The sequence below is a fragment of the Salvelinus sp. IW2-2015 genome, linkage group LG31 (assembly GCF_002910315.2).
Source record: "Salvelinus sp. IW2-2015 linkage group LG31, ASM291031v2, whole genome shotgun sequence".
NCBI classification, from domain to species: Eukaryota; Metazoa; Chordata; class Actinopteri; order Salmoniformes; family Salmonidae; genus Salvelinus; species Salvelinus sp. IW2-2015.
In genome coordinates, this window is record NC_036870.1 from 5,299,998 (window position 1) to 5,323,481 (window position 23,484).

Below are 23,484 nucleotides of genomic sequence, written 5' to 3' on the forward strand. Positions count from 1 at the left end.
AAAAACAATTGTAGACCTCCACAAATCTGGTTCATCCTTGGGAGCAATTTCCAAATGCCTGAAGGTACCACGTTCAACTGTACAAACAATAGTACGCAAGTTTTCTACAAACAGGGACGCACAACTTGATAACATGCATGCAGTTTTGATTAACAACACTCAAAGCAGGAATGTTCTAGTCCAAATGCTGCAAACCAAACTTTCAATTAAGGAACACCATGACCAAGTTGGATGAAAAAACAGAGGAACTCATTGAAGTTGCTGATCAAATGATTTTTGAGAGAACCAAGGCGAGAAAGATGAAAAAAAATATATTTCTCAACAAGCGGAGGAAATCTCATCACTGAATCGCTCACTCTGCACTCAAGACCTCTACCTGCAAACCATGACGGATAAGTATGAGGCTGAACGGAGACAGTGTGACACTCACGTGTCTAGATTAAGTACTCTAAGCGCCCAAGTGGACTCTGCCATGCAGAGGAATACCACCCTTAGGTACCATTTGGAAGAATTCCAGAACGGTCACGTGCTACAGAATGAGTACCCAACCAAGCAACCAAGCTCGCAACCAGAGCTCGGTACACAAAGAAGTGAAGACGACAAAAGGTTTCAGGCTTTGCCTCTCTCAGGTGTCCCTCAGTCTGACATGGCARGGCTKGCAAACTATTACAGACTACAAAGGGAAGCACAGCCGAGAGCTGCCCAGTGACACGAGCCTACCAGACGAGCTAAAAAACTTCTATGCTCGCTTCGAGGCAAGTAACATTGAAACATGCATGAGAGCGTCAGCTGTTCCGGATGACTGTGTGATCACTCTCTCCGCAGCCGATGTGAGTAAGACCTGTAAACAGGTCAACATTCACAAGGCCGCAGGGCCAGACGGATTACCAGGATGTGTACTCCGAGTATGCGCTGACCAACTGGCAAGTGTCTTCACTGACATTTTCAGTCTCTCCCCGTCTGAGTGTGTAATACCAACATGTTTCAAGCAGAGCACCATAGTCCCTGTGCCCAAGAACACTAAGGTAACCTGCCTAAATGACTTCCGACCCGTAGCACTCGCGTCTGTAGCCATGAAATGCTTTGAAAGGCTGGTCATGGCTCACATTAACGCCATTATCCCAGAAACCCTAGACCCACTCCAATTTGCATACCACCCCAACAGATCCACAGATGATGCAATCTATTGCACTCCACACTGCCCTTTCACAGCTGGGCAAAAGGAACACCTATGTGAGAATGCTATTCATTGACTACAGCTCAGCGTTCAACACCATAGTGCCCTCAAACTCATCACTAAGCTAAGGACCCTGGGACTAAACACCTCCCTCTGCAACTGGATCCTGGACTTCCTGACAGGCTGCCCCCAGGTGGTAAGGGTAGGTAACAACACATCTGCCACGCTTATCCTCAACACGGGGGCCCCTCAGGGGTGCGTGCTCAGTCCCATCCTGTACTCCCTGCACGGCCAGGCACGACTCCAATACCATCATTACGTTTGCAGATGACACAACAGTGGTAGGCCTGATCACTGAAAACAATGAGACAGCCTATAGGGAGGAGGTCAGAGACCTGACCGTGTGGTGCCAGGACAAAATCCTCTCCCTCAACGTGATCAAGACAAAGGAGATGATTGTGGACTACAGGAAAAAAGGAGGACCGAGCATTCCCCCATTGTCATCGACGGGGCTGCAGTGGAGCAGGTTGAGAGATTCAAGTTCCTTGGCGTCCACATCACCAACAAACGAACATGGTCCAAGCACACCAAGACAGTAGTGAAGAAGGCACGACAAAACCTATTCCTCCTCAGGAGACTGAAAAGATCAGATCCTCACAAGGTTTGACAGCTGCATCATTAAGAGCATCCTGGCGGGTTGCATCGCTGCCTGGTATGGCAATTGCTCGGACTCCGACCGCAAGGCACTGCAGAGGGTAGTGCGTACGGCTCAGTACATCACCGGGGCCAAGCTTCCTGCCATCCAGGACCTCTATACCAGGCAGTGTCAGAGAAAGGCCCTAAAAATTGTCAAAGACTCCAGCCACCCTAGTCATAGACTGTTCTCTTTGCTACCGCACGGCAAGTGGTACCGGAGCGCCAAGTCTAGGTCCAAGAGCCTTCTAAACAGCTTCGACCCCCAAGCCATAAGACTCCTGAACATCTAATCAAATGGCTACCCAGACTATTTTCATTGACCCCCTCCCTCTTCTACGCTGCTGCTACTCTGTTATTATCTATGACCTCAATTACCTCGACACCTGCACATTGACTCTGTACCGGTACCCCCTGTACATAGCCCTGCTATTGTTATTTTACTGCTGCTCTTTAATTAGGTTATTCTTATCTCATACTTTTTTTGTTGCATTTTCTTAAAACTGCATTGTTGGTTAAGGGCTTGTAATTAAGCATTTCACTGTAAGGTCTACACCTGTTGCATTCGGCGCATGTGACAAATAAAATGTGTTTTGATTTGATTTGATTCATCAGTATGCACACCTGGCATCCATCATTACGCGCACCTGCAGATTGTTAGGATACTCACCTGGACTCTACCTCCCCGATTACCTTCCCTTTATCTGTCACTCCCTTGGGTTCCTTCCTCAGTCAGTATTGTTCCTGTGTTCATGCTATATCGCTACTGTTACGCTGTCTTGTTTTCATGTTTGTTGTTTTATTAAACGTTTCACCTGCACCTGCTTCTCAACTCACAGTGTCATTGTTACACTCAGATTGCAACACGTGGAAGGGAATCTCCAAAAGAATCTTCTGATGGTTAACACACATGCCGTCAACATCGTCGAAGAAACGCCTCGGCTGATGGCACCACTGCTTAGGCATCTTGTTCAGGAAACGGCGAACTGACACTCGAATGGCGACAGTCCAGTGGATGAGTTTGGCAGTGTATTGTGAGCATACTCCGCCCAGACAAGGAACTTGCTCCAGTTGCTGGCCTGGGTGGAGACGAAACAGCAGAGGAACTCCTCCAACTGCTGGTTGGCCCGCTTTGTTTGCCCATTCGACTGTGGGTGGAACTCCAAGGAGAGACTCACCGATTTCCCCGACAGGGGCAGAAGGCTTTCCAGTACCATGCGACGAACTGGGGCCCATGATCCGAGACAATGTCCTGGGGAAGTCCGTGTAGTCAAAAGACATGGGTAATCATGAGATCAGCGGTCTCTTTCGCTGAGGGCAACTTGGGTAAGGCAACGAAATCGGCTGCCTTGGAGAACCGATCAACGACTACCAGGATAGTGTTAAGACCTTGGGATGGAGGTACCCCTGTGATAAAGTCTATGGACAGGTGGGACCAGGGCCGGCTGGGGATGGGCAGAGGTTGCAGCAACCCAGCCGGTTGCTGTCATGAGGACTTGCTTTGGGCACAGGTGAAACAGGCCGCAACCAATGATCTCACATCCTCAATCATGTTGGGCCACCAGAATTTTGGCCTAAGGAACTCCAGTATCCAATGAATCCCTGGAAGCCCAGTTAATTTAGAGGAGTGTCCCCATTTTAGCACTCGAGAACGGGCTGATCGCGGAACATAAAGTCTGTTAGTGGGACCCCCGCCGGGGTCAGGTTCTCGGGTCTGGGCTTGTTGTACCGTGATCTCTATACTCTATAACACAGGAGCCACAATGTGGGAGCTGGGGATGATGAGCTCGGTGTCCCTCTCCTCATTAGAGACATCGTGTTGGCAGGACAGGGCATCTGCTTCTTGGAACCCAGGCGATAGGCTAGTGAAGTTGAACCTGTTAAAAAACAGAGCCCACCTAGCCTGGCAAGCATTCAACCACTTGGCTTCTTGAATGGAGACCAAGTTCTTATGGTCCGTCCAGATCATGAAAGGATGAGGTGTCCCCCTAACCAGTGTCTCCACCCCTCAAGGGCCCACTTGACTGCCAAGAGCTCCCAGTTGCCTACATCGTAGTTGCGTTCCGCTGGCGAGAACAGCTTGGGAAGGCACATGGGTGCATTCTCTTGTCCCCCTCGTTCCGCTGTGAAAGGACCGCCCCTCTTCCAGTGTCGGAGGCATCCACCTCTACCACGAAGGGGCGAATAGGATCCGGATGAATGAGGATGGGTCCAGAGGTGAAACGTCCCTTGAGCTCCATAAATGCCCTGTCAGCCTCGGGAGTCCAGCCAAAACGGGTCTGGGTCTTGCGGGTTAGGGCCGTGAGAGGCGATGCCATCGTACCAAAGTTCTGTAAAAATGCCTGCAAAAATTGGAAGGAACCGCTGGCCCGAGGAACCGCTGGACTTGTTTGAGTGAGGCGGGGCAGGGCCAGTCAGTAACCGTCCTAACCTTAACAGGGTCGATTTGGATGCTGGCGGTAGAGATGTGGCCCAGGAAAGAGACTTGGGATACATGGAACTCACACTTCTCAATCTTGACATATAGTTGACTCTGCAGGAGGTGTCTCAGGACTTGGCAGACGTGCAGGATGTGTTCTAGAAGGGTCTTGGAGAAGATCAGGATGTCGTCGAAGTAAACAAAGATGAACCAATTCAACATATCCCTAAGAGTGTCATTGACCAATGCTTGGAAGACTGCCGGTGAGTTTGATCATCCGAATGGCATGACTAAATACTCATAGTGGCTACTAGGGATGTTAAAGGCAGTTTTACATTCATCTCCCTCCCTGATTCTGACCAGATTGTAAGCGTTGCAGCGGACCAGTTTGGTGAAGAATTGGGCCCCCTGGTCCAGCTCCAAGGCGGCGGACAGAAGGGGTAGGAGGTAACGGTTCTTAATTGTGATCCTGTTTAACCCTCGGTAGTCGATGGTGGGACGCAGACCTCCATCCTTCTGAGGAGCGAATGAAACCTGCCTCCAGCAACTCCTGGATGTAATTGTCCATGACTGCAGCTTCAGGGATGGAGAGGGAGTAAAGACGGCCCCGAGGAGTGGTGGAGCCAGGTAGGAGTTCTATGGCGCAGTTGTATGGACGATGAGGAGAGAGGGTGGTGGCTTGCCTCTTACTGAAGGCCTCCCGGAGGTCGAAGTATTCGGGAGGGAGAACGGAGAAGTCTTGGTCTTCAATGGATGCAGGGGGATGCGGCGAGGCTCTAGGTGGGGGTCTTAGACATTTAGTCTGGCAGTTCTTTCCCCAGTCTAGTATGTGTCCCGTGGACCAGGAGAGTAGTGGGTTATGTAGTGCTAGCCAAGGTTCTCGGGAGCCGTGATCAAAAGAAAACTAAGAGTGATTCACCCCAACCTGCAGTAGAATGGGCTTGGTCTGATATTACACCTGACCGGAGCCAATGGGGCATCCATCGAAGGCTTGAATCTGCAGAGAGATTGTATATTTCACGCAGGGGATTTGTAATTCTCTGGTGAAGTCCTGATCAATGAAATTATCTGAGTCCCTGGAGTCCACGAAGGCTTTAATCTGGTGCTGACGGTTGTCCCAGTGGAGGGTTGCGGGTAGTGACAGATGGTGAATAGGTAGCCAGGGGGTAACTGCACAGCTCGTCAGGGTCTCCCCTTGTCCTGTGGAGCCCTGGCGGTTTCCAGTCAGCTCTGGGCGTGTAGCACGGTGATGGCTGAGCTTCCGCAGTAGAGGCAGCAGACTTTGTGCATGTGTGCCTGTCACGCTCCTGTGGGCTCAGATGTGTGCGTCCCAGCTGCATGGGCTCCTCAATGCTGGGTTCGGGGGGCTTGGGGTGCTCAGAAAACCAGGGCACTGGGGTGGTGTCAAAAAAGCGATGTCTCGCGTTCTTGGAGGCGGCCATCTATCCTGATTGCCAGTATTATCAGGGACTTGATGTCCTCTCCCAGTTCCCGAGAAGCCAGTTCATCCTTAATGGAGTTAGACAACCCCTGGTGAAAAGCCATCCACTCTCGGCAGCGAGGGTGCGGAACTCAATGGCGAAGTCAGCCACTGGTCTGGCCCTTTGGTGGATGTTGAACGGTCGGCTGGCCGCTTCTCGTCTGCCGACTGGGTGGTCGAAGTCTTGTCACAGCGAAGGCTAATATGGAGCTGCAGGATGGTGGCTGTTGTTCCCACACCGCCATTTCCCACTCCAGGACCTTGCCCGAGAGTAGAGAGATTATATAGGCGATAATAGCCCTATCAGTGTGGAACGAGGAGGACAGTAGCTCAAACATCAGAGAGCACTGGATGAGGAACCCCTTGCATCCTCCAGGGTGGCCGTCATACCACTCAGGGGCTGGGATCTTGGATTCCCGGTGGAGGTCCCCTGGAGGAACTACGGCAACGCCTGTAGCACTGGGTGATGAGACTTGGACATTGGCTGCTCCTGGGTTGGGGTTGGACTGTGGTTGGAGGGAGTCGGTAGTTGCCCGGAGGGTTTCTGATATCTGGAAGAGTTGTTCTTGCTGCCGCCCCAGCAGTGCTCCTTGGTGGGTTACAATATTCTTGACCTGACTGACCTCTGCTGGGTCCATGTTGTAGGCTGAAGATTGCTGTGACATGGTGAGGTTGGACCNATCCGAATGGCATGACTAAATACTCATAGTGGCTACTAGGGATGTTAAAGGCAGTTTTACATTCATCTCCCTCCCTGATTCTGACCAGATTGTAAGCGTTGCAGCGGACCAGTTTGGTGAAGAATTGGGCCCCCTGGTCCAGCTCCAAGGCGGCGGACAGAAGGGGTAGGAGGTAACGGTTCTTAATTGTGATCCTGTTTAACCCTCGGTAGTCGATGGTGGGACGCAGACCTCCATCCTTCTGAGGAGCGAATGAAACCTGCCTCCAGCAACTCCTGGATGTAATTGTCCATGACTGCAGCTTCAGGGATGGAGAGGGAGTAAAGACGGCCCCGAGGAGTGGTGGAGCCAGGTAGGAGTTCTATGGCGCAGTTGTATGGACGATGAGGAGAGAGGGTGGTGGCTTGCCTCTTACTGAAGGCCTCCCGGAGGTCGAAGTATTCGGGAGGGAGAACGGAGAAGTCTTGGTCTTCAATGGATGCAGGGGGATGCGGCGAGGCTCTAGGTGGGGGTCTTAGACATTTAGTCTGGCAGTTCTTTCCCCAGTCTAGTATGTGTCCCGTGGACCAGGAGAGTAGTGGGTTATGTAGTGCTAGCCAAGGTTCTCGGGAGCCGTGATCAAAAGAAAACTAAGAGTGATTCACCCCAACCTGCAGTAGAATGGGCTTGGTCTGATATTACACCTGACCGGAGCCAATGGGGCATCCATCGAAGGCTTGAATCTGCAGAGAGATTGTATATTTCACGCAGGGGATTTGTAATTCTCTGGTGAAGTCCTGATCAATGAAATTATCTGAGTCCCTGGAGTCCACGAAGGCTTTAATCTGGTGCTGACGGTTGTCCCAGTGGAGGGTTGCGGGTAGTGACAGATGGTGAATAGGTAGCCAGGGGRTAACTGCACAGCTCGTCAGGGTMTCCCCTTGTCCTGTGGAGCCCTGGCGKTTTCCAGTCAGCTCTGGGCRTGTAGCACGGTGATGGCYGAGCTTCCGCAGTAGAGGCAGCAGACTTYGTGCATGTGTGCCTGTCACGCTCCTGTGGGCTCAGAYGTGTGCGTCCCAGCTGCATGGGCTCCTCAATGCTGTGTTCGGGGGGCTTGGGGTGCTCAGAAAACCAGGGCACTGGGGTGGTGTCAAAAAAGCGATGTCTCGCGTTCTTGGAGGCGGCCATCTATCCTGATTGCCAGCATTATCAGGGACTTGATGTCCTCTCCCAGTTCCCGAGAGGCCAGTTCATCCTTAATGGAGTTAGACAACCCCTGGTGAAAAGCAATCCACTCTCGGCAGCGAGGGTGCGGAACTCAATGGCGAAGTCAGCCACTGGTCTGGCCCTTTGGYGGATGTTGAACGGTCGGCTGGCCGCTTCTCGTCTGCCGACTGGGTGGTCGAAGTCTTGTCACAGCGAAGGCTAATATGGAGCTGCAGGATGGTGGCTGYTGTTCCCACACCGCCATTTCCCACTCCAGGACCTTGCCCGAGAGTAGAGAGATTATATAGGCGATAATAGCCCTATCAGTGTGGAACGAGGAGGACAGTAGCTCAAACAYCAGAGAGCACTGGATGAGGAACCCCTTGCAYCCTCCAGGGTGGCCGTCATACCACTCAGGGGCTGGGATCTTGGATTCCCGGTGGAGGTCCCCTGGAGGAACTACGGCAACGCCTGTAGCACTGGGTGATGAGACTTGGACATTGGCTGCTCCTGGGTTGGGGTTGGACTGTGGTTGGAGGGAGTCGGTARTTGCCCGGAGGGTTTCTGATATCTGGAAGAGTTGTTCTTGCTGCCGCCCCAGCAGTGCTCCTTGGTGGGTTACAATATTCTTGACCTGACTGACCTCTGCTGGGTCCATGTTGTAGGCTGAAGATTGCTGTGACATGGTGAGGTTGGACCAGGTGCAGAGATGAGACCAGACAAGGAATCAAGTTGTTAATACAGGGGGTGCTGTTTCAACTTGGCACATTATCGTTCCCAAATTAAACTGCTCGTACTCAATTCTTGCTCGTACAATATGCATATTATTATTACTATTGGATAGAAAACAATCTCTAGTTTCTAAAACCGTTTGAATTATGTCTGTGGGTGAACCAGAACTCTTTCTGCAGCGAAATTCATGACAGGAACTGCGAAGGTCTGAAAACGAGGCTCTGTTCTCAGATCAGTTTAAAGCTCTGTATGTATCCTATGGGTCGACATGAACTGCACCCGCCTTCCCCTGGATGTCAGTAACCAATGAGAAGTGGAATGGAGTGTCTACGTAGTTCTCAGAGCTTATAAAAGGCCAAGGAACGAAGGGAGCTCTCTTTTCGTCGTTCGTCATTGCGCAAGCAAGACCTCAGGATGGCATTTTTGAAACGCTCAGTTATCGGCCTTAGCTATATCCGTCTGTAATTTAATTCGATATAGGTGTTAGAAACATCATAACGAAGTTATTTTAAACCGAGTTATATCAGTTTATGCGAGTATATTGCTATTTTCGGAATTTCCTTAGTATTGCCTTTTGAACATTTGGGCATGTTGTGGCCACATAGCTATTGTTAGCTGCTAATTCCGAAGTTGAAGATGACGTTTTACAACCAAAGCAACGATTCTTTTGGACAAAGGACCACTTGCCCAAGATTCTGATGGAACTCGTCCAAAAGTAAGAGCTATTTATGATGTTATTCCGTATTTATGTGGAAAAAATGTAAACGCATTTGTCCGCCATTATTGCGGCACTAGTCTGGCTGTAACGCACACTGTATGTCTAGTAACGTTAATTTTAAAAATCTAACTCAGCGTTGCATTAATAACTAATGCATCTTTTCATTTGCTGTCCAACCTGTATTTTTTAGTCAATCTAATCGATAAATAATCGTAAACTTAGGTGCCTTTCCAAGATGGCGCCGGCCAGAATGCATGACCTGTTGCCACTGATCACATTGTATAACCACGATTTGTGCTGCTAAATATGCACATTTTCGAACAAAACCTATATGCGTTGTGTAATATGATGTTACAGGACTGTCATCTGACGAAGTATATCAAGGTTAGTCAAAAATTATATATCTTTTGCTGTATTGTTACGATCGCTAACCTGTGCTGCTGGTAAATTGCTTGTGTTTCTGCTATTGTGCTAAGCTAATATAATGCTATATTGTGTTTTCGCTGTAAAACACTTAAAAAATCTGACATATTGCTGGATTCACAAGATGTTGGGCTTTCATTTGCTGTACGCTGTGTATTTTTCAGAAATGTTTTAAGATGAGTAATTAGGTATTTGACGTTGGTCTCTGTAATTATTCTGTCAGCTTCGGCACTATTTCAGATTGCAGCTGCAATGTAGAACTGTGATTTATACCTGAAATATGCACATTTTTCTAAAAAAACATATGCTATACAATAAATATGTTATCAGACTGTCATCTTATGAAGTTGTTTCTTGGTTAGTGGTTAGTGGCGAATTTGTGATAGCTACTGATGGAGTAAAAAACTGGTGGAGTAATAAAAGTGGTGTCTTTTGCTAACGTGGTTAGCTAATAGATTTACATATTGTGTCTTCCCTGTAAAACATTTTAAAAATCAGAAATGATGGCTGGATTCACAAGATGTGTATCTTTCATCTGGTGTCTTGGACTTGTGATTTAATGATATTTAGATGCTAGTATTTACTTGTGACCGCTATGCTAGTCAGCTTTTTTACTGTGGGGGGTGCTCCCGGATCCGGGTTTGGGAAGGAATTAGAGGTTAACTTCTCTGGGATATGTGGATGCTAGCGTCCCATACGACAACAACCAGTGAAATTGCAGGGTGCCAAATTCAAACAGAAATCTCATAATTAAAATTCCTCAAAACATACAAGTATTATACACTATTTTAAAGATAAACTTCTCGTTAATCCAGCCACAGTGTCTGATTTCAAAAAGGCTTTACGGCAAAAGCACACATTGTGATTATGTTAGGTCAGCGCCAAGTCACATAAAAACACAGCCATTTTCCAAAGAAGGAGAGGTATCAAAAAACTCAGAAATAGCATTATAAATATTCACTTACCTTTGATTATCTTCATCGGAATGCACTCCCAGGAATCGCAGTTCCACAATAAATGTTTGTTTGTTCAATAAAGTCCATAATTTATGTCCAAATACCTCCTTTTTGTTCGCGCTTTTAGCCCAGTAATCCAAATGCACAATGCGCGAGCAATTAGTTCAGACGAAAAGTCATAAAAGTTATATTACAGTTCATAGAAACAATGTCAAACGATGTATAGAATCAATCTTTAGGATGTTTTTATCATAAATCTTCAATAATGTTTCAACCGGACAATTCCTTTGTCTTTAGAAATGAAAAGGAACGCAGCTCGCTCTCACGGCCGCGCGCCTGACTTAGCTCATGGCATTCTGCCAGACCTCTTAGTCAAACAGCTCTTATTCGCTCCCCCTTCATAGTAGAAGCCTGAAACAAGGTTCTAAAGACTGTTGACATCTAGTGGAAGCCTTAGGAAGTGCAATATGACCCCATATGACCTGTATATTGGATAGGCAAAGACTTGAAAACCTACAAACCTTAGATTTCCCACTTTCTCGCCTGCCATATGAGTTCTGTTATACTCACAGACATCATTCAAACAGTTTTAGAAACTTCATATTGTTTTCTATCCAAATCTACTAATTATATGCATATTCTAGCTTTTGGGCCTGAGTAGCAGGCAGTTTACTCTGGGCACCTTATTCATCCAAGATACTCAATACTGCCCCCGTTCCCAAAGAAGTTAAGGATAAGCATAATGCTTTACTGAGAAACGGTAATGGAAGGATCACAGTAACACTGGGAAAACAACAAACACTAAGTCTCGAAAACTCAGGAGACAAAYGCACACAGCTTCAGAAAAGAACAACAGAAAACACACCTCTTTTAACAGGGAAATCATAATGAGTAAACAGGACACACCTGAGTGTCGTTAATGTCTCTAGGATGATCTCTGCAGCCCTCTGGTGACACGTGGAACCATGACAGAAATGTATTAGAAGTCTTGAACCATGATCACATCACGTACGACTGGTTCTGTGCTTTTGAGGCGACAGGTAGCCTAGTGGTTAGAGCGTTGGGCCAGTAACTGAAAGGTTGCTAGATCGAATTCCCGAGCTGACAAGGTAAAAATCTGTCGTTCTGCCCCTGAATAAGGCAGTTAACTCACTGTTGCTAGGCCGTCATTGTAAATAAGAATGTTCTTAACTGACTTTCCTAGTTAATAAAAATATAGAGTACTTCTTGGCGACAAACTCCCGTCTCAGACAATCACTGGTACAGCTGATTAGCTGTCCTTGGTCAAATATCTCGAACTCTTCAAACCATYCCATCTTACTACGAGTCTCAAATCMCCGTAGTACACTACACTAATCCCCCCTATGGAAGAGTGAACTCTATTTAGTTTTCCAAACGGGCGGTTCGTGTGCAAACTATATCATTGTGAGAATAGTTATAGAATGTGTCCAAGATAAGTAARTATCTCTCTCTCTCTTGGGCATTACAAAAAACTGCCTTCATTGAGAGGAGGGGAGGCTATGCTTGGTTTTTAATCAAATTAAAATACATGGGGGGGAAAAAAGCACATCCCTCTTGCTCCATGCGCATACGGGCACTGTGCATCACGGCTGGATAGGCTGTGCTTCCAACTTCAAAATCCATGTCATAACCGCTATGACCAGCTTTTGTTTGGTCTTAAATATCCCCACCAGCACTGCCTGAAATGGGCACGTTGGCACATGTTTTAAAAGACACACCTCAGATGTTGCCACCCCTCCCACCTCAGCGCACAAAGTGCTCACAGCAATGGAAGTCCTGACAACAATGGTAAACCAAGGACAATTCTGAGAAGTGAGGACATCTGGCCGGTCCTCACTTCTAAAAAGGCTATTTTAGGCTTCGGGTTAGGTTTAGGGTTAGAATTAGGGTTATTGTAAGGGTTTGGTTTAGGGTTAGGGTAAAAAGTCCTCACAAGTATAGTAATACAGAGCTGTGTGTGTATGTTTGTCTGTGTGTCTGAGTGAGACAGACCAGGAGACTCTCTCTCTGATCTCTTTTTCCCCCTTCCCCCTCTCTCTCTCTCTCTCCCGCCCTCCCTCCCTCTGTCTGCCCCCCTGAGCTAAGTTCTATTCCCTGCCAATCTGGCATTAAAAGCTTCCTTTGCGTCAGATATGAGATGCCCTACATCTGTGTATGTGAAATGTGCTTTCATTCAAGGGGCATGTGTATGAGGTTTAAAGTATGTCAAATCCCCCATCTGACAGAAGCTAGAACATCAGCGTACCTGAGGGGGCTATCTTTGAGTCTGTCACTCACAATATGAACCAGTCAGGATTGGGGATAGTAGGGGGGGGGGGTTACAGAAAGAGAGAATCACAGCTTTGGGTTACTACAGTCAGATATCCAGATAGCTCATATGTGACTCATTTCAGGAAACTAMGCGTATGTCGTGCGTCACTACTTCACAGCAGAGCCTTTTGAACATAAACTAMATTTTTTGAATGAAAATGCGTTTTTGGCCAGAAATGCTTTCTGGAACATGTGAACTTTCATGTGCCTTAATAACAAACTTGCATGCCATTTGTAAATACATTTGCCATCTGTAAATAAAATTGTTAAATTACGAACTGAGTCGAAAAGAGAACACACAGAAGGCTGTTATATAAAACACCCGTCTCCGGATTACAACTTCAAACTAAGGCAACTATGGCATCCGTGACAGAGAGGGAGAAGTGTCCATGTATAAGATAGTCTAGCTAGCTACATTTTCAGATGTTACACGTTTCTAATTTTGTCAGAAAGTCGTTTTCATTTCAAGTTAAAGTGTACTGTTAGCTAGCTAGCTAACGTTAGCTGGCTGGCTCGCTAGCTAATGTTATGTGTATGATCTGTGTGGTAATATTATTAGTATCTCAGAGCCATTTGCATTGCTAGTCAATGTTAGCTCGCTAACATTGAACCTGGTGGTTTAGCTACCTGCAGATTCATGCAGGGTAGTAACATAATGAGTTGGGATTATGGCTTGTTGTTTAGCTGGCTAGCTAGCTACATGTCTAAACAAAAGACTCCACTATGCAAGTAACCATTTCAATAGAATGTTATACAATTTTTGAGCTCTGAGTCTCTACTTTTATCCAATGTAAAAAACACAATTTCAAATTTTGTGTCGGACGTATTTGATACCATTCCACTCATTCCACTCCAGCCATTACCACAAGTCCGTGCTCCGCAATTAAGGTGCCACCAACCTCCTGTGTTTGGGAACACATGTTATAAATCATACATGACCACCAGCACCAGGCACACTATACAGACACTGTACCGCGCTGCATTAATAACAAGTACGCACAGACACACAGTCTGTATCTTTCCCTTTCTCAACCAACCCCCCAGCACCACAGGTACTGAACTCCATGTGCCGAAGAGAGCGAGAGAGAGAGCTACAGTATTATCTACTTCACTTGCATTGGCAATGTTAACATATGTTTCCCATGCCAATAAAGCCCTTAAAATGGAATTGAATTGAAATTGAATTGAGAGAAGGAGAAAGAGATCAACGAAGGGTAGGTATAGTGCATAAGGATAATAGGATACCTAATGTAAGTGGAGGATATGTGAATGTGAATAGAGAGACGTGGAGATCAAGACAAAATGAGACACAATGAACAGGAGTGAGAAGAGAGCAGAAAGTAAGACAGAGAAGCAGGAAGAATGAGCAAGAGGTTGATAGACAGGAATAGACTACCCGTGAAAGAGAGCGGGGCAGAAAGGGCCTGGGTTAGGGGGGAGAGAGAGAGAGACAGAAAAAGAGAGCGATAAGAGAGAGAGAGGGCAGGCGGGAGGGTGTGTGCTAAAATAAGAGGCAGGCTCTTGTCGGCACTGTGACCTACTCATGCAGGACTGAGGAATTCTCCCTGTCGACCAGGACACATTCCTCCGGTCCTCAGACATTAACCCACGCSCTGCCGCCCTGTTGGGGTGGAGCGGGTTACACTGGCAGCCCTCACTGGCACTGGGTTGCACCATTGTACAACGCTCTACACTAGCAACTCATTGTTTTAAAGTTTGTATTTATTTATTGGATAGAGACAGTGAAGGGAGACAGTGCTCCAAAGGCAGCCACAGTAAACGGCTAGACCACCACTGGCCACTTCCTCAGTACTGTCCTGTGCACACATTCACCAAGCCTAGTTCTGCACACACAATAAATCAGCACATATACTGTATCTGAAAAGCCACTGATCTACATATATTGAAGCATGATTAATTGTGATGCCTAAACTGACACGGCACACACACACACACACACACACACACACACACACACACACACACACACACACACACACACACACACACACACACACACACACACACACACACACACACAAACGCTGAAGGGAGCCTATACACATTTCTAAACGAACACAGTAAACAAGAATGGGTTGATCAGGTAAAGTGCGTAGCATAACCAAATGAACCATTGMACTGGGTGTAGGTGTGCATATGGTGCTGCAAAAACACATTGTGACAATATCTGGATATGAAGGGCTCTATTGTGTCGCCGGGGCAGAATGTAGCTCTTATTCTGCTGGTGGGAACGGGGGACGGGGGGTTACAAAGACAAAAATGTAATGTGAAGCTTCTCAAAGCCACATGCTCTTCTTTATACCCCTCTGCTTCTCCATGATTCCCTAGCAATTCACTACATACAATACTGCAGGATCAGGACATGACCAACTGGTAAMCTCACCACTTGTAACTCAGTAAGAAGTACAGTATGTCAAAGCTCAAACATGCAACCCGCATTGTACGAAGATCAAATGTGACATGAAATACCCATCACTGTAGAACATTATCATTAGTTTGCTATTTAGCTTCCTTGGKAGAACAACCTTAAAGGGAATCATTATAGGATGACTCAGGGAGTTGTAATTCAATTGTTCTGGTGGTAAATCGGTTCCGAGCTCAAAATGGCTGACCAAGTGATCTTCCTCACTGCTAGATCTTTGAGAAAAAAGATGACCTATAGAGCACTTGATTCTATTCACCTTCAGATGACTTCCTTGAAAGGTAAGTGAAGTATGATGGATAATTTGTGTTGGTTAGTTTTGACTGAAAATAAAAGAAATATCCTTACCTTCGGTGGGGGGTAAAAGCACCCAAATGTCATACTTGAGTAAAAGTAAWGATACATTAATAAAAAATGACTCAAGTAAAAATGAAAGTCACCCAGTAAAATACTACTTAAGTAAAAGTCTAAAAGTATTTGCTTTTAAATAAGTAAATGTACCAGACAGCCTAATTTTCATGTTTTTTTAATTTACGGATAGCCAGGGACACGCTCCAACACTAAGATATAGTTTACAAACAAAGCATGCTTAGTGAATCTGCCAGATTAGAGGAAGTAGGGATGACCAGGGATGTTCGCTTGATAAGTATTTGAATTAGACCATTTTCCTGTCCTGCTAAGCATTCAAAATGTAAGAAGTACTTTTGGGTGTCAGGGAAAATGTATGGAGTAAAAAGTACATCATTTTCTTTAGGAATGTAGTGAAGTAAAAGTAGTCAAAAATATAAATAGTAAAGTAAAGTACAGATACCCCAAAAACCTACTTTAAGTAATACTTTACACCACTGCTTACTTTTCAGGTCTTGGGCTACATGGAATGGGAGTGGCAATGTTGGGTGCGTAGGCCAGGTCTGAAAAAGAGAAAAAAACTGTTACCTTTTTTGCAGTCATCTTTAGTTCTTTTGAAAACTTTCAGTTCKAGTTCTGTATGCTTGACTGCTGCTCCCCCGCTACCCCTAAAGAGAGGTAGCCTCTGTATTCTCTATATTTGTCTTTGCTTGTCTGTTAGGCTGTCTATTGTTTTTACTGTATATCCACCTGTCTGTTTCCCAGTATGTCTATCAGCGTGTCCACTTACTGTATACAGTTGAAGTCTGAACTTTACATACACCTTAGCCAAATACATTTAAACTCAGTTTTTCACAATTCCTGAAATGTAATCCTAAAAATCCCTGTTATGTCAGTTAGGATCACCACTTTATTTTAAGAACGTGAAATGTCAGAATAATAGTAGAGAGAATTATTTATTTCAGCTTTTATTTCTTTCATCACATTCCCAGTGGGTCAGAAGTTTACATACACTTCCTGACTAATGCCTTGAGATGTTGCCTCAATATATCCACATMATTTTCCTGCCTCATGATGCCATCTATTTTGTGAAGTGCACCAGTCCCTCCTGCAGCAAAGCACCCCCACACCATGATGCTGCCACCCCCGTGCTTCACGGTTGGGATGGTGTTCTTCGGCTTGCAAGCTTCCCCCTTTTTCCTCCAAACATAACGATTCCCATTATGGCCAAACAGTTCTATTTTTGTTTCATCAGACCAGAGGACATTTCTCCAAAAAGTACGATCTTTGTCCCCATGTGCAAACCGTAGTCTGGCTTTTTTTATGGCGGTTTTCGAGCAGTGGCTTCTTCCTTGCTGAGCGGCCTTTCAGGTTATGTCGATATAGGACTTGTTTTACTGTGGATATAGATACTTTTGTACCTGTTTCCTCCAGCATCTTCACAAGGTCCTTTGTTGTTGTTCTGGGATTGATTTGCACTTGTCGCACCAAAGCACGTTCATCTCTAGGAGACAGAACGCGTCTCCTTCCTGAGCGGTATGGCGGCTACGAGGTCACATGGTGTTTATACTTGCGTACTATTGTTTGTACAGATGAACGTGGTACCTTCAGACCTTCAGGAAATTGCTCCCAAGGATGAACCAGACTTGTGGAGATCTACAATTTTTTTCTGAGGTCTTGGCTGATTTCTTTTGATTTTCCCATGATGTCAAACATAGATGTCACTGAGTTTGAAGGTAGGCCTTCATCYACAAATACATCCACAGGTACACCTCCAATTGACTCAAATGATGTCAATTAGCCTATCAGAAGCTTCTAAAGCCATGACATCATTTTCTGGAATTTTCCAAGCTGTTTAAAGGCACAATCAACTTCTGACCCACTGGAATTTTGATACAATGAATTATAAGTGAAATAATCTGTCTGTAAACAATTGTTGGAAAAAAATACTTGTGTCATGCACAAGGTAGATGTACTAACCGACTTGCCAAAACTATAGTTTGTTAACAAGAAATTTGTRGAGTGGTTGAAAAACGAGTTTTAAATGTAAACTTCCGACTTCAACTGTATGTCTACCAATCTGTCTATTGCTCTGCAGATATATYGCTCCTACTCTTTGCAACAGTCACACTGGGAGTTTTTCCATACCATCACAGATATATATCATCAATGACCAGTGTATCATATCATATCAACAGATTTCTGTTGRTAAAAATTGACAYTCAACCCCTGMCTTCAGAAAGATTCATACCCCTTGACTTTTTCCACATTGTGTTGTGTTACAGCCTGAATTCAAAATGGATTAACTATATTTTTTWGCTCTCACACAAAATACCCCATAATGACAAAGTGAAAWCATGTTTTTAGAAATGTTTGCAAATGTATTGAAAATGAAATACAGATATCGCATTTTAATAAGTTTTCACATTCCTGATTCAATACATTCAATACAGGTGTTAGAATTATGTTTGGCAGTGATTATAGCTGTGAGTCTTTCTGGGTAAGTCTCTAAGAGCGTTGCACACCTGAATTGTATAACATCTGGCCATTATTCTTTTCAAAATTCTTCAAACTCTGTCAAGTTGGTTGTAGATCATTGCTAGACAGCCATTTTCAAGTCTTGCCATAGATTTTCAAGCCCATTTAAGTCAAAACTGTAACTAGGCCACTCAGGATCATTCAATGTTGTCTTGGTAAGTAACTCCAGTGTATATTTCTCCTTGTGTTTTTGGTAATTGTCCTGCTGAAATGGGGATTTTTGTCTCCCAGTGTCTGTTGGAAAGCAGACTGAACCAAGTTTTCCTCCACGATTTTTCCTTTGCTTAGCTCTATTCCGTTTATTTTACCTTAAAAAACTCCCTAGTCCTTGCTGATGACAAGCATACCCATAACATGATGCCACCCCCACAATGCTTGAAAATATGAAGAGCGGTACTCGGTGATGTGTTGTTKTGGATTTGCCCCCAACATAACAATTTGTATTCATGACATAAAGTKAACTTCTTTGMCACATTTTTTGCAGTTTTACTTTAGTGCCTTATTGCAAACAGGATGCATGTTTTGGAATATTTTTATTTTGTAAAGGCTTCCTTTTTTTTACGCTGTCGTTTAGGTTAGTATTGCAGAGTCACTACAGAGCTCTCTGAAATTAGGTGTCCCCCTTGGTCAGTTCAGAGTAATGATCTCTATATTGATAAATGTATTATTGTTAAACAAACTTATTTAGGCTTGCCATAACAAAAGTGTTGAATACTTATAGACTCAATACATTTCAGCTTTAAATTTTAAATTAATTTCTAAAAAACATAATTCCACGTTGACATTATGGGATATTGTGTAGGCCAGTGACACAACATTTCAATTTAATCCATTTTAAATTCAGGCTGTAACACAGCAAAATGTGGAAAAAGTCAAAGGGTGTGAATACTTTCTGAAGGCCCTGTATCTCAATGAATCAACCCCATCTACACACACACACACACAGAGCCAGCCTGCAGAGGAAATCCTTAGGTCTGCACTGATCCAGTTAATGTCTGATGCTGCGGTTGAATATCATCTCTTAAGCATGAGCAACACAACAGATTCACACACAGAAGAATGGAACTGATGGTGAGAGGAACATTCGGATGCTAAAACAATGGTACACATCGATGGTACACTTATTCCCTATATAGTGCACAASTTTTGACCAGAGCCCCCATACAGCTCTGGTCAAAAGTAGTGCACTACAAAGGGTATATGGTGCTATTTGAGACCTAACCTAAGAGAGCAAGATGTAGACAGATYAGAGCTATGGGCTTGTACAGTATGTATTTCTATTACATGTTTGGAATATCACATGAGCTGCTGGAGGGTGACAATGTTCATATACTTGTTAAAATTCTCCATATGAGCCTAATGTGATGATGAATGATTTCTACATTTCTGAAATGGATGGATCTAGTAGATTTGAAATCTGGTATGATTATGATAATAATGTACTCTGTGGTATTTAGATGTGATGTCAACCTCCCTCTGAGACATACAGTATTCTTGTCATTTACAACCTGTCTCTTCCACTTCAAGCACAGGTATGTACTGTACTATAGGTGCTAGGATGGGGCCATCGAGTCCATGCCAGGGGTAGACCCATGTAGTTCACTACCACTGATCATGAGCCTGCACCCTCATCCAGCCACTGTCACGTAAAGATTACAAAACACCCGGGTCCCAATACAGTACACTGGCATTACCATCAACTACCTACAGGACTGAAATCAAAGGCGGTTTGTTGAGGTTGAGGAACATTCAGAGACATCTGACGGTGGAGTTGAATCAAACAGGTGTACTGCCGGAGCATGGGATCCCCCCCTGACTGATGCTGCTGCAAACCCAGACGTTTGCCTCATGTGAACTTTGACATCAAAGACTTTTCCCCCCTCTTTCTTTAAAAGCCATAGGGGGTCGTGGTGGTGCCAGGGCTGGAACGCCACTAAACAAAGGGACGTCCCACGCATACTATTGAGATGATGTCTTCATTAATCAAATCAAGACATGTGAATTCATCCTGTAACTATGCACGAAACATGCGTAGAAATTAGGCCGCGTATTGTAGTCATACTGGTTCGACTTAAGCACATACTGTATATAAATCAACCACAGAGTAGGGAGGCAGATAACGCAGGGGAGGGAAGAGAGAAAGGGAAAGATAAACTACATGACCAAAAGTATGTGGACACCTTCTCGTCAAACATCTCATTCCAAAATTATAGGCATTAATACGGAGTTGGTCCCCCCTTTGCTGCTATAACAGCCTCCACTCTTCCCACCAGATGTTGGAACGTTGCTGTGGGGACTTGCTTCCATTCAGCCACAAGAGCATTAGTTTGGTCGGGAACTCCTGTTTAGCGATTAGGCCTGGCTCACAGTCGGTGTTCCATTTCATACCAAAGGTGTTCGATGGGGTTGAGGTCAGGGCTCTGTGCAGGCCAGTCAAGTTCTTCGACACTAATCTCGTCAAACCATTTCTGTATGAACCTCACTTTGTGCACAGGGGCATTGTCATTCTGAACATGGAAAGGGCCTTCCCCAAACTGTTGCCACAAAGTTGAATGTCATTGTATGCTGTAGCGTTAAGATTTCCCTTCACTGGAACTAAGGGGCCTAGCCCAAACCATGAAAACATCCCAGACCATTACTCCTCCTCCACCAAACTTTATAGTTGGCACTATGCATTCAGGCAGGAAGCGTTCTCCTGGCATCCGCCAAACCCTGATTTGTCCGTTGGACTGCCAGATGGTGAAGCGTGATTCATCACTCCAGAGAACGCGTTTCCACTGCTCCAGAGTCCAATGGCGGCGAGCTTTACACCACTCTAGCCGACGCACGGTATTGCATATGGTAATCTTAGGCTTGTGTGCGGCTGCTCGGCCATGGAAACCCATTTCATGAAGCTCCCGACGAACAGTTATTGTGCTGACGTTGCTTCCAGAGGCAGTTTGGACCTCGGTAGTGAGAGTTGCAACCGAGGACAGAGGATTTTATGCGCTACGCGCTTCAGCAGTCTGCGGTCCCGTTCTGTAAGCTTGTGTGGTCTACCACTTTGCGCTAAGCAGCTGTTGCTCCTTGACGTTTCCACTTCACAATAACAGTACTTACAGTTGACCGGAGCAGCTCTAGCAGGGCAGAAATTTGATGAACTGACTTGTTGGAAAGGTGCCACTTTGAAAGTCACTGAGCTCTTCAGTAAGGCCATTCTACTGCCAAMGTCTGTCTATGGAGATTGCATGGCTGTGTGCTCGATTTTAAACACCTGTCAGAAACAGGTGTGATTGAAATAGCCRAATCTACTAATTTGAATGGGTATCCACATACTTTTGTATATGTAGTGTATATCAGGCTGATGATGGCGAGGAGAAGGTGGGTTTACATACTGGTACTGGACATACAATACATACGGACGGATTAGCAGCTGGGTAGAGCATATTTGGGTCTTTTTCTAACCAACAATCACATATATATAACATATGTAGTGTGAATCGCCATTGCCTCACATGTCATTACATTGATATGACATGTGAGGCAAAGTAATGAATGACCACGATATCTTTAAATGAACACAAGATACTACTATTGCTATTGCTCTGTGTCGAAATTGTATGTACATACCAAGTCTCTCTCTTCACCAGTAAATATCACCACATCAAACAAGTTATCCTCAAAAATGCAGGAAAGATAATCAAACTAACTTTTTGAAACCGTTTAAGTGGTTCGGAACCAGTAGTTCATTTACCCTGATCTATTGATGACACCAGACCATGTCTTGATTTGTGAATATTGTCTTTCAATACAGGAGGACAGACAGATTGAGGGGTACCCGGATGGAAGATGGGACAGAAAAGGGGAAAAAGATGGGAGGAGCATATAACAAAAAGAGAGAAGAGGCGACCCTATACTTCTATTTCCCAATTCCCAATACCCATATTCTAATACTAAAATAATCAAACTTGGCTGTCATCAGCCAAGTCGACATGCCCTTCATGCCTCCTTTAACGCTTCATTATAACATACAACATCCTTTCGATACACACGCCGATATATAACATGAACCGTGATTGGCACAACACCACGAATGCGTAGGGAGTCACAGAAGAGTGATCCGCCATAAGAGTGAACCGCCAGGCACCTCTCACTCCAACCCCCCAGTCTCCCTCTCTCTCTTCTGTCTGGACCCCCAAAACGGGATGCTCTGAATGCAGCCCCCTCCAAAAGCCCCATCTAAATGCGACCAAGGGTAATCCTACAGGGAGGCACTTAAGATAGCATATGTTAGAGAACAGCAGAGGGGGGGAGAGTAAGAGAGAGAGGGAGATAGGGAAGAGAGAGAAGGAGAGAGAGAGAGGGGATAGGATGGGGGATTAGGATCCTAGGGAACACATTTTTCAAACAAAAATAAAATAGTTGAAAAATGGAGCAAGGCATGAGGAGGGCGGGAGAAAGGAGAATCTGAGAGAAAGAAAGCGATAAACGTATGAAGAGGAAAAAAGGATATGAACAGACACACAGAGGCGAGAGGGACATTGACGGAATTATAAGAAATGAGGAAAAGTGAGGGGGCAAAAAACACAAAAGCGATATAGAAAGTACCAGCACACGTTTAGGTCTTGTTCCTTCTCTTTTTAGTTTTCTCTTTTTTTCCCCTCTTTTTCCCTTGATTTTGACCCTCTTACTGGTCCCCCCTTCTCTTCTCTCCCTCTAATTTTTCTTGGTAGTGCCGGTACTCTCTCTCCTACCTCTCTTGCTCTCCCACAGAACATGCTCTCCATTTTCTCACTCTTTCTTCTGCTGTCCCATTTCGTCTGTCCATTCCGTGAGCGTTCTCTTCTTTTCTTCGTCCTCTCTTCCAGAATGGGTATGTGAAGAAATGACTCAAAATGAACCGAATTTTTACATTAAAGCTGGAGAGCAATTTTTTATATAAAGAGCAAAAATAATAGGGAGGAGTAGATGCACAAATCAATTGGTAGCATGCAGTCTGATGCAGGGACAATCCAGGGCCTATGTTTTCAGGGGCAGAGGAGGGGTGCAATGGGACTCGTCTCGCTGTACAAGAGGGAAAGACCCAAAGCAAGCAAAGCAAATWAAAAAAAATCKAATAAAAAACTGAGCCCTGTGCTGGCTGCGGTCTCAGGCGAAAGTGGATAGTAGGCGTGTGAGGGAAGGAGTCAGCCCGGGTGTGTAAAGAGGTGGGAGGGGAGAAAAGGGAAAGCTAGCTAGAGCGAGACTGGGATTTCATGGTGAAATATCCAGGAGGGAGGGATAGAAGAGGAGGAGTGTGTTGTTGGGGAGAGAGGGAAGAGGAGGGGGCTGCTGGAGTTTATTTTTTTCTCTCTCCCACTATTCATTTTTTGTACTTCCATT

At 45.2% G+C, this 23,484-nt stretch overlaps 1 long non-coding RNA gene across 1 annotated transcript in view; it reads right to left on the reverse strand.

Annotated features, from left to right (window-relative positions):
* Positions 1 to 23,274, reverse strand: part of LOC111955882 (uncharacterized) — a 49,138-nt gene extending 25,864 nt beyond the window's left edge. The window contains exons 1-2 of the long non-coding RNA XR_002876172.2: positions 22,857 to 23,274; positions 16,091 to 16,148 (exon numbers count right to left, since the gene is read on the reverse strand). This is a non-coding gene — a long non-coding RNA (uncharacterized lncRNA). The remainder of the gene's footprint in view (positions 1 to 16,090; positions 16,149 to 22,856) is intronic.
* Positions 23,275 to 23,484: the final 210 nt, after the last annotated feature.